The sequence below is a fragment of the Protomyctophum parallelum genome (genome assembly GCF_964188405.1).
Source record: "Protomyctophum parallelum genome assembly, chromosome: 7".
NCBI lineage: Eukaryota > Metazoa > Chordata > Actinopteri > Myctophiformes > Myctophidae > Protomyctophum > Protomyctophum parallelum.
The window spans coordinates 47,235,788-47,248,533 of NC_139705.1; positions in this window are offsets into that span (position 1 = coordinate 47,235,788).

Consider the following 12,746-nt stretch of genomic DNA (forward strand, 5'->3'; position numbering starts at 1 on the left):
GTGATACACTCAAGCGCTAACAGACCTGAAAAACGTTGTGGTATAAATTCTGGTAATTAACTGGCGGAAGGAAGGTGAGCCTCCGTCTCCCCTTCCCCCACCCCCCCTCTCTCTCTCTGAAACGTGCCGCGGTCGAACGGCGGAACAACGGAGCAATGACTTATTAATAGTTGCTGCTACATCATCTGCGACACTGACTGGTTCTCAAACTTTTTCACTTGAAACAACCCCCATATATATTTGGCCACAAATTCAGCCACCCAGAAGAGAATATGCAAAAAAATGTCAAGACATTTTGCAAAAATAGCAGATGTACAAGCTTGCAGCGCACACGAAGTGATGCGCTGTAAGCTCATACATAATGCTATTTATGATAGCCAACATGTGAATGGTTAAAATGCTTGTGATGCTATGTTAACTACCCCCTGGAACCACCGCAAATTGGTGTATTATGCCACATAATACACCAATTTGTCCCGATACATTTAGCTGAAAAATAAAATGGAGCTTAAAGGACCACTTCACCACTTTTCAACCTATGTTCATATAATAGGTCCTCACTAATAATCATGAAAAAATGGTGCAATTTTTTTCTACTCAGTCTGTGTCTCATAGGAAGGCTTGTGGGCAGTTCAGAAACCGTCTTCCAGTGACATCATCGATGGGGAATACAAGCTAATAGAAATTGCAGGCTTTCTAGTCCTGAAAAGTTGCAATGCAAAAATGGAAGCCATCATGATAATGAAAATCTAAACATTTTTGTAAACAAAAATCTTGTTTAAAAAATATCTGCCTAATGATGATGTCACTGGAAGACGGTTTCTAAACTGCCACAGCCCTCCTATATGAGACTAAGACAGGAAGTAGGAAAAAAAATCATGCCATTTTATCATGATTATTAGTGAGGACCTATTACATGAAGATAGGTTGAAAAGTGGTGAAGTGGTCCTTTAAGTGTTTTTAAATTGTTCCACATTTTTGTTGGGGGACCCCAAATGAAGCCCCTCAGGGACCCCTGGGAGTAAAACAGACCCCACTGTGACCCCTTTTCCACCGGTTTGGTCAACTTGGTTCCCAGTGGGAACCGGTTCAGTTCTTTTTGGTTTTTAGTCCATGAGCCAGAGGTCCAACATTTGTGGACGAACTATACACTATATTAAATTGTTTATAGGATCAATACAAGTAAATAAATACATGATAACCCTTCCACAGTAGTAGCTTTTCCATATTTTCGATTATTTGCATATTTTTCCTACATAATGCCTCATTTGCATATTAAAAAATGTAAAATTTGTAATACAATAAATCATTGTCTTCGTGTAAGTACTCAATTGGGAAGTTTCACGGTGATAACAATCTAATATAGGTATGGTTTTGCCCACTCAATTCATAATTAACGTTTCAATTTTGGAGCTCTGCAGAACTGAACCGGTTCCCATTGGGAACCAACCGGTGGAAAGGGGGCCTGTGAGAAGCAGTGATGTCTATAGGAGGTCACGGAGGGCTCATGGAGAGGTGAGAGGAGACAGTAATTACAACAGGAACACGCTATGGCACAGTTAACGTACTACAGGGTTTAAAGGTTACCGGTTAACCCTCTCTGTGTAATGTTTGCTTTGGAAGTGACGTTCTCTTTGGGAACGGGGCATCACATTCACAGGGACTGAAACCCTGCAAAGAGTTCCTCTGCAACTCCATCAAAATACATAAAATATTTGTTTAAAATGAGAAATAATGTATAAATATAAAAAACAAACCTATTTAAGAAATTAGATAAATGAAGAAAAATTATAATAATTAAGAAGTAGCTTAGTAGTTTAGTTTAGTTGAGCTAAAAGGTTTAGGAACCAGTGGTTTACCCTATAGCAAGAATGATTACTCAAAGTGTCTAAACAGAATTAACAGTGGTGGAGGTTATGAATATGTTGATGCCGTTCCCACAGAAAACCAATGGCGTGCCTTTAGCTCTTCACCGCTCTTCTCTCCTCGTTACATGGAGCAAGGTTAAGTTCACCCAAGATTGTCTCACAGTTCAGTCAGTGTCTCTCTCTCTCTATCTCTCTCTACTCCTCTCCCCCCTCCCTCCTGACTCTAGTCCTCTAACCTATTCTGACCTGAGATCAGATTCATACGAGGTTTCCGCCGGACACACACTGGTCTGATGAACCCATTCTGACCTGAGATCAGATTCAAAAAATGTCAGTCGCTCTTCGATTTTTCAAAAATAGCAGACCTACAAGCTCGTATCGCGCCACTCGGTGGCGCGATATGAGCTTGTAGATCTGCTATTTTAAATAGCTAAAGCATAACATGATGCTGACGCCAAAATGGGTGCCCGTTCAGAATGGGCTAATGAACTGAAAGGTCAGAGCACTAATAAAACTATTAGCAGAAATGAATCTCTCAGATGTGTTAATGCACTTTTAATTCCTGTTAGCAAATTTCATCCCCCAGCAGTTTGCTGGCCGCTAATGAGAAATAAACGGCCTGCTCTAGGGAAGGTTGGGTGGGGGGGGGGGGGGTTGGGGGGGAGGGGGGTCGACGCTCCGGCTATTGTACTGTAGTCTCCCTTATGCACACTACACACTACACACACACACACACACACAACACTAACATAGCACCTCGCGCACACACTCACACACACACACACACACACACACACACCCTGAATGCGGCGCTGGGTGTTATTCACGGACCGAGGCCTGTTCTCAGCCCTGTGATTCGGCAGGGTTAATTAAAGAGCACATCTCCATCTGTTCTCACTCAGCCTCGAACCCGATCCCTCCCATCACACGCTCAGACACACACACACACACACACACACACACACACACACACGCTCAGACACACACACACACACAGTACTCAGTATCAGTCTTCTGTGGCACTTTTGTCCCCAGTGTAGAGACTAGGAAACGTGACGGCACGCAGCGTCCCGGTTCACACAGTGACAAGGAGACTAACGTGCGCATTTGTGTGTGTGTGTGTGTGTGTGTGTGTGTGTGTGTGTGTGTGTGTGAGAGAGAGAGAGACACGGTGGACAGATGGGTCGTGACCTGGCCACTCTCCCGGTGGCGCTCGGTGACTGGCCTGACTACGAGGTACAGACAAGAGCGTGACCCCAGACGCGGAGGAGGAGGGGCCAGGGGCCAGGAGGAGGAGGGGCCAGGAGCCAGGAGGAGGAGGGGCCAGGGGCCAGGAGGAGGAGGGGCCAGGGGCCAGGAGGAGGAGGGGCCAGGAGCCAGGAGGAGGAGGGGCCAGGGGCCAGGAGGAGGAGGGGCCAGGGGCCAGGAGGCGGGGCCAGCCGTATAGCCTCCTCATCAACTCGCCATCGTTGTGAATTTCATACCCAGGGTATAAAACCGTTGCAGTCGGGCAGAATTCTCCCATCTCCATTTTCTTTTTTCTTTTGTGAATTAACGCCCTACTTGATCATACTACAGCGAAGCAACGCCTGAGCTTGTAGATCTGCTATACTTTTGCTGCTTTCAAGCTGCACTATTGGGTGGTTGTATTTTGTCTCTCTGTTCTTCCATTTTGAGACATTTAGATAAAGTCAAAGGTCAATGTCTCACTAAGACACATGATCTGAAACTAACATGATTCAATGTATTCCCTGAGCAAGCAGACAGGCTCTATTAGCTCAATGGTAAAACACATAAAGAGCTAGATCTTGGTTTTGGCCAATTATCTGTATAGTGGAGGGGAAAGTGTACATGATATAATTAAGTAATCATAGGATAATAACTGTTACTATGCTATGCAATAATTACTATTACTATGTTATATTATACTATTATAGTAGCAATTATATTCATTATATTTAACCTTTAGCATCTGTAGAAATTTGGGAGACAAGAGTCATGTGCCGTTTTCAAAAGGTTTAGGATGGAATTGCATTTGAAGTTACATTTTTCTAGTTCCAGTCTGCCTCAACTTGTTCTATGGACTGGAGAGAGCACTGTTGGAAAGATATTATTAGATATTTTAAGACCCCGTATCAGGAAAAATACAAAGGGGATGATAGGCCGTGCTGGAGGCAGTGTGGGGCAAAGAAAGCCAACCACTTCCACATTTTCTGGGGGTTTTAACTTCACAACCTTGTACCTGCTGGGCCACATTGAATGTCTTAACCAGTCGAGATACACAAAGCTACTGCAGGTGCTCTTGGCAGCCAGCAAAAAGTCAATAACAAGAAGATGGCTAACCCAAAATCACACCCCACAATGGACGATTGGCATGGAATAGTCCTGGATATTTTCAAAATAGAAAAATTAACATACATGTTAAGAACAAGATTAGTCAATTTCTAGCAAATTTGGAACAACTGGATAGTGCACATTGCCCCTCTGAGAGCGGACTTCGTGTGATCTCACTGGTCCATTGCCTGCTTTATGATTGTAGATAATGTTTAAGACACCTTTCCCTCTCTCATGGTCGAAGACCAAAGCTGTATTGTTTTTGTCCCCCTCAGCAATAATGTATATACTTTCGTTTTTTTTTTTGGGTTGTTTTTTTGTCTGTCTTTTTCTGCCCACTCTTTTCTTTTTGTCCTCCTGAAATGTACAATCCGAAGTGATATTGCCCTGTTTGTCCCTGTTTAAGTGTGGACTTGATGTCATATGTAGCTCTTCTAAAAGAAAAAGGACTATACAGAGACATTGGAGTTGGAGCCACATGGAGGGGGGATGAGGGAGGGAAAAGAAAAAGATAAATCTTGGGAATTGCTCGTGTGTCATAATATGTGAAAATGCTATCTGTAATGTACTGCTCTTTCCAAATAAAACAAATATTATAAAAATTAAAAAAAGAAGTTACATTTTTCTACACAACCTGAATACTGTGTAATTATTATAATCAGCTCATATGTAAGTTATTACAGGTGAAAGTGCTGGAAGCATGCATAGCAAACTGTTTGTATCACACTACCATACCAGCCAATATTGTTTACAATCAATATTGTTAATCAGACTGTCTCTACAGTAATAATCCTGTAATAAAAAATGATGTGCGCTCTGTAAAATCCCCAGTGTTCATTTATCATTTTTGTTACTCTGAGACTGTACAAATGTCACCCGTCCATTTGGTTACATAAATTTGTACATTCTCAAATAAACTCTCAGGATTCGACAGCGCAGAGATAATTTGTCCTTGTGCATAATAATCCTAAAGTATATAGAGCATTTGGCCAAACATTATTTTAACCTATATGCAAGGCTCATTATTCCACCAAGGCAGAGAGTCATTACTCCTAAAGATAAGTTGCACTATAAGTATACGTGTGCCAAATAAAGAGCCCTAAATAGTAGTATATATATATATAGGACAGTATTACACAGTCACAATTCTCAGTGTTAATGTATCCAAATGGACCCATAAGGCAGTGGTTCTCAAAGTAGGGTCTGGAGACCCCCAGGGGTCCCTGAGGGGGTTCCAGGAGGTCCCTATAGAAAGAAAGAGTAGGCCTAGTTATAACATCAATAACAGTTTAAGCACTTAAAACGCCACATTGCAATGTGAGCTTGTAGATCTGCCATTTCCCCCAAAAAAATCTTGGGAATCTTGGGAAAAAAATTAAATATTTTTTTAACAACACATAGCCGAGTCGTTCCTTTCAGATAGGGGGTCCGCAGTCAATTACATTGATTGGGGCTCATTTTCTTCTCGTCTTTTCTCCCCAATTTAGTCGTTATGCGAATTGCTTCCTCCCCAATGTCTCATATACACATTTCTTTCTGTGTCGTCACTGATGTTGCATCTTGACTCACCTGCCAGTGAGGAGGCCCCACCTTCGTCCTACTCCTCCCACCCTCCCTGCTGACAGGTGTCACACCCCCGCCCCAGGGACGGATTAACCCCCACAAGGGCCCCTGGACCGGTACATTTTCTGGGGCCCCCATAGCGCACATGCTCGCGGGATTTTCGTGTTTTTTACCTAATTTTTTTACGTAAATTTAACAAAATCAATGGCCAATGATTGAAGGTCCCCAGGAGCCCTTTTAGAACCCAGTACTGTGCGGTCCAATTTCCACCTAAGGGCCCCTGAGAGCCAAGGGCCCCTGGGCCACGGCCCCACTGGCCCAATGGCTAATTTGGCCCTGCCCAGCCCTCAGTATGACGTGCAGTAACAATTATCACCGTCCCCGGAAAACAGGGGCTAATTATTGTGTCGGAGTAACAGAACCTCGACAAAGCCAGATACAACGCTGTGGATTTGAAAAGTCATGAAAATGTGCCTCAAATCATTTCATCAGAGTGAAAGTTTTTTAACTCAAATCTTTGCTTCTGGGGGGGTTCCTGCTGGAACAACATATTTCCAGATGGGGGTCGGCGGCCAAATACATATAATTCTAAGGGGTCGTTGACATGAAATATTGAGCACCGCTGACACAGAAACATGAGGTATTTCAGAAAACCGTTAGGATTTAGAAGCTATTTTTAGGGTTACCTCAGTAATGGCTGCGTCCGGGCAGTGCACCCCTCTGTGGATCTGTCTATAGAAACCGCTTACTTCACTTCCAGTTACAGCGACAGGCTTTTGTAAACGTTAAAACATTGACTGTCCATTACCCTCTGGTTACTGAGGAGGCAAAGACGCAAGTAAAAGGCAGCAGCGGGGGGGGGGGGGGGGGCATTCTACTACCTCAAACTGGTCCTTTTAATCAATAAAGAGATAAAATATATTTTAATCAAAGACATATTTCCTTGTTTGTCTAATGCCTGCTGCCGCGCCGCCGCCTGCCGCGCCGTGCACATAATCTTTAAACGCTGAAAAGGATGCATAATACTCTCTCTCTCTCTCTCTCTCTCGCCCAGAGAGCCACTCATCCATATAAACACAAACCCGTAGCAGTCAGCAGAAACGCACACCAGCCTCGGCCCAGCTCAACGGACACTCCATAGACGCCAAATTACATTAGGACGGGTATATTAAGGGGGAATTGCATCCTGTAAACTAGAATATTAGCCCCACAGACACACACACACACACACGGCCGTTTGGAGTACACATACGAACACACACACATTCACAAACCATTTTTCAACCCCCCCCCCCCCTCCCCCCCTCCCGGCGCTGTTGTTAAACCATTTGGTAACAGATCTATATAGTTATTGCACACACACAAACACACATACACAAACACAGACCAGAGGTTTGTATTACCATACTTGTGAGGACATGCAACATTTCAGGGCGCCGATTTTTTTTGAATGCCCATTTGGCATTATTATGTACAATGTCTGAGGCGTTATAAGCTTATAGATCTGCTATTTTCACACTGCATGACGCACGAAACACTGCATGACGCACAACACTGCATGACGCACAAACTACGCAACATATTTCGTAATCTTGTGAATGGCACAGTTGGATACAATAACTATACACGCGATTATCTCGTTCTGGCACGGTTAACTATAAAACAACCACTCCTCTTGTGAGGACCAGGAACATTTTATTCACATTATTCATTTCTCTGAATTCACTATACTTGTGGGGATGATTGTGACACACACACACACACACACACACCATACAACAAATGATATCTAAACGCAAAGAAAGCGCGGTGCTATTAGTGTCTGGGTTGTTTGTCGGACACGCAGGCATCCGCTCGCCGAGGCTAAAGCGTTCCAATGAGATTACGGGGGTAACCGGAGCCCCTCCAAGCCCACAACACTGAGCTCACTGTGGGCTAACGAGTCAGGAGGTGGTGGGTGGGCTGGATCGGGTTCCCGGAGCTGCTGGGTCAAATACCTATTGACACTTAATAGAGTGAGATGAGTGTGCGCCATGACGCGTGTGTGTGTGTGTGTGTGTGTGTGTGTGTGTGTGTGTGTGTGTGTGTGTGTCTAGTTGAATCCAGCTACACATGCCTGTTAACATATGAGCACTGATTAGGATTTGTGCTGGTTTTGTGCACAGAGGTTAATAGTGTGCGTGCGTGTGAGTAAGAGAGCGAGTGGTCCAGACCAGTGCACTCTTCGTGCATATCTCTCTCTCTCTCTCTCTCTCTCTCTCTCCCTCTCTCCCTCTCTCCCTCTCTCCCTTCCCCCCCCCCCCCCCTCCTCCAGTAATGGTGATTCATGCGTTCCGTCAGGCCCGCTGACAGGCCGGTTCGATCCCCTCCTGCTGGGTGGCACACCAACAGGACTCAGGCAGGAACATCATCATAACAGCTGGGAGGGGAGGGGAGGGGGGGGTTGTATTGATCCGCCTTCAGTTAGGAGATTTGATAGATTGACCTCGGACTCTTGACTTTAAACAGTAAAGGAAGCCGGGGGGGGGGGTGGATGAAGGGGGGTAGAAGGATAAAAATGACTGATAGTGGAGATAATTGATCAACTAAAGGGGTAGCTTTTAACTGATGCTCTGGGTTTCTGGTCTCGTTACAGGTCTGCTGGAAAAACATGTTTTCTGTATAAACTGATGCCCTACTTCATACTACAGTGTCCAAAATAGCAGATCTACAAGCTTACTATAAATCTGCTATTTTTTTAGATTTTAGAATTTCAATCCTGAAACAGACTGCAACGACATACATTGTTGTATGATAGATGAAATGATGATAGAAAAATATATATCTGATTCATAAGCTCACAACGCATCGTATCGCGACACGTTGTGAGCTTGTTGAAGACCATTTAGGCTATTTTGACATTTTGTTGTTGTTCACAATTATAAATTAGACATTTTTATGGGAATGACACCACGATGATACTACGGCGATATACCACAGGACGATATATGTCACCAAATTTGACTGAGAGACTGCCATTTAATTTTCGTTAAAGCAGGGGATCATAGCTTCAAATTTACATATTGGTTGTTCAGTTTGACCCACCAGTTTCGGAGATATGGCTTATAGAGTAATGTCTTGCAGAAAACAGCCAGTTGAGAAAACAGGCTTGAAAAGGTTCACTTCTGTGTTCTCTAACATTACACACAGCTACATGTTTAAGCATTTATTTCATATTTACATGTCGATTTCAGCTCTGACACTTATTTCAGACATGCTCTAATAATGTGAAGAGTCTGCCTGTGCCATTAACTCATTTTTTTTAAATTTCTCCTCTGGTAAAAAGCTGGAATTTGCGCGATGGCAGTCTCTCAGTCAAATCTGGTCACATATCATGACATGCCTATAGGAGCAGCTGCTTGGGAATCGGAAGGTTCCCAGTTCTATCCTCAGCTCCCATTAGTACAGTGGGTAGTACAGTATACTTGGTGCGTTAATCCCCTATACAGTACACTGATGATAGTGCTGTCAAACATGTCTATGAAGCCAACCAATGAAATCTATGAAAAGGTTTAATCTGCAACACAATGTTACACAATATGCTATAGTGGGGGTCCCTGCTTCATCTCTCTCTCAGATAGGGGGTCCATGGGCTGAAATATGTTAACCCATTCTGACCGGGCACCCATTTTGGTGTCAGCATCATGTTATGCTTTAGCTATTTAAAAATAGCAGATCTACAAGCTCATATCGCGCCACTGAGTGGCGCGATACGAGCTTGTAGGTCTGCTATTTTTGAAAAATCGAATATACTCTGATCTCATGGTCAGAATGGGTTAAGACTTAAGACCCCTGCCCATGGAGAAACTCCAGTATACAGGCCATTCCAATCCCAATGCTCAACAGTCCCACAGTCCACCAACAAGCCCTGCAACCCATCAGGCCCATCGGACCATGAGCACTGACCCCGTGTCCCCCTGGTGAGACCCCCAGTGGGGCCCCGGGGCCAGCGAGGGCCACGGAGGGGTGTGTGCTAACTCACACTAACGATAGAGGAAACGCGTGTCCAGTCGGCTGGAGCCAAAAACACAAGAGTCGCCGAAAGAAAGCCCAGCAGAACCATTGTTCTGCCAACTGCGCTGACAGCCGGTGATTTAGGACCGGGGCTGCCCAGGAGCGTTAGGGGATGGGACAGGAGCAGGGGGTGGGGGGGGGGGGGGGGGGGGGGGGGTCAGCAAGAGGCTCCACGGGGCACTCCTCAACCCCCCCCCCCAGAACCCCTCCATCCGTGAGATGGCAGAATGAATCATGGCTGACCCAGTCAGTCCCGAGCCCCGGCCGGCATGGCCTCTCTCGATCCCCTCCGCCCCGGCCGACCCCCTCCTCCTCTCCCTGGACAAACATGACAAATCTGGTGTTTATTTACTTAAAAAGACCTGGAGAAAGGAGCAAAAGGAGGGGGCGGGTTCAACGGGCAGATAAAAAAACTGTGTAAAATCAATACGGAGTTAGCAAGATCCTGCCCTACAGTGCTGCTTTTTCCCCAGGATGAAGGTCTGAGGAGGGCTCTGAGGGGAGGAGGACGAGGGTCTAATAAGGACCCCAGGATGAAGGTCTGAGGAGGGCTCTGAGAGGAGGACGAGGGTCTAATAAGGACCCCAGGATGAGGCTCTGAGGGGAGGACGAGGGTCTAATAAGGACCCCAGGATGAGGCTCTGAGGGGAGGAGGGTCTAATAAGGACCCCAGGATGAGGCTCTGAGGGGAGGAGGGTCTAATAAGGACCCCAGGATGAGGCTCTGAGGGGAGGAGGACGAGGGTCTAATAAGGACCCCAGGATGAGGCTCTGAGGGGAGGACGAGGGTCTAATAAGGACCCCAGGATGAGGCTCTGAGGGGAGGAGGGTCTAATAAGGACCCCAGGATGAGGCTCTGAAGGGAGGAGGAGGGTCTAATAAGGACCCCAGGATGAGGCTCTGAGGGGAGGAGGAGAGTCTAATAAGGACCCCAGGATGAGGGTCTGAAGGAGGACGAGGGTCTAATAAGGACCCCAGGATGAAGGTCTGAGGAGGGCTCTGAGGGGAGGAGGACGAGGGTCTAATAAGGACCCCAAGATGAGAAGGAGGGCTCTGAGGGGAGGAGGACGGGGGTCTAATAAGGACCCCAGGATGAGGCTCTGAGGGGAGGAGGGTCTAATAAGGACCCCAAGATGAGAAGGAGGGCTCTGAGGGGAGGAGGACGGGGGTCTAATAAGGACCCCAGGATGAGGCTCTGAGGGGAGGAGGGTCTAATAAGGACCCCAGGATGAGAAGGAGGGCTCTGAGGGGAGGAGGACGAGGGTCTAATAAGGACCCCAGGATGAGGCTCTGAGGGGAGGAGGGTCTAATAAGGACCCCAGGATGAGGCTCTGAGGGGAGGAGGACGAGGGTCTAATAAGGACCCCAGGATGAGAAGGAGGGCTCTGAGGGGAGGAGGACGGGGGTCGAATAAGGACCCCAGGAGGTTCTGCAAGGAGGGACGCAGGTGGCTGCATGCATGGTGCAAAATGCACCAAAACCTATAATTGAATCAATGATAATCAATGATCAAGATGGTAATTGATTTGCGAAATATTACATTACCGTAGCAAATATACACCAATTAACCACCATGAACCCTGCAGTAGCTTCCCTGTTATTGGATGAACAGCAGATAGAAGCTCATGTGTCGCACACATTTTCTGAGTATTATTGGGTTTAAAGGACTAAATAGAAACTCATGAAACTGCATAATAATAGGTACATGATCATGTACATTATAGGTACGATTTATATAAATTTTAAAGTGAAAGTAGGAGGGCCTCTATATAGTACACAGTCTTTGGGACTCCCGACAACTGTGGATAGTGTATTTTTGTCCTGATTATTACATTTTTCATTTTCATAATTGCTTATTATTGCCCAAACCAAATGGACAGGATGGGAACCTCTCTAAATAGCAGCATTGAAGTGTGAGATTTTAACCCATTTTGAGCGCGAACATTATGTTATGCTTTAGCTATTGAAAAATAGCAGATCTACAAGAGTGGCGCGCTACGAGCTTGTGGGTCTGCTATTTTTGAAAAATATACGAACTTTAGAATCTGATCTCAGGTCAGAATGGGTTAAGAAGAGTGAATCGGGGGAACGACCAAAAAAGCCAATGCCCTGCAATTCATGCTCCGTCACGTGATTGTGTTGCGTGCAGAAAATAGACGATCTGATCCCAGGGAAGCAAATATAGCCTGCTATACTGCATGCTTATTTTAGCCCATTCTGAACGGGAACCCATTTTTTTTAGCATCACGTTATGCTTTAGCTATTGAAAAATAGCAGATCTACAAGCTCATAGCGCGCCACCGAGTGGCGCGCTACGAGCTTGTAGGTCTGCTATTTTTGAAAAGTCGAAGAACGACTGACATTTTTAGAATCTGATCTCAGGTCAGAATGGGCTAATCAGACCAGTGTGTGTCCAGTGGAAACCTCGTATGAATCTGATCTCAGGTCAGAATGGGTTAGACTCACTACATTGAGAAAGGACGCAATAGGGATGCAATACTGTACACTGTACTGTAATGTCATTGAAGTATATAGGAGTCATAAAAAGTCCCTGGGACGCATCTAAAAGACCATTGCCTCCGCGACACCGGCGTCGCACGACAAAGTCTAAACATGGGCCTTGCCAGCCGTGGGTTGATACAGTGTACATGCTCTCTCTCTGAGGTGTGAGATGAAAATGGCCTCTAGCCGGACTCCAGACAGACAGAAGAGCATTTAATCCACGCCGCCTCTACTTGCTTCACATGACAGGGAGAAAACAGATAAGACTTGTTCTCAGGGGGGGCGGCGGGGGGGGGGGGGGGGGGGGGAGAGAAAGCCACCAAGCTACCTCCTAAAAAAGAAATAGCAAAGCATGCGCCACACTGTCAAGACCCTCTGTCACGTCCTACATCACCCTCGCGCTGCGCGCCCATTCCATTCCGTTCCG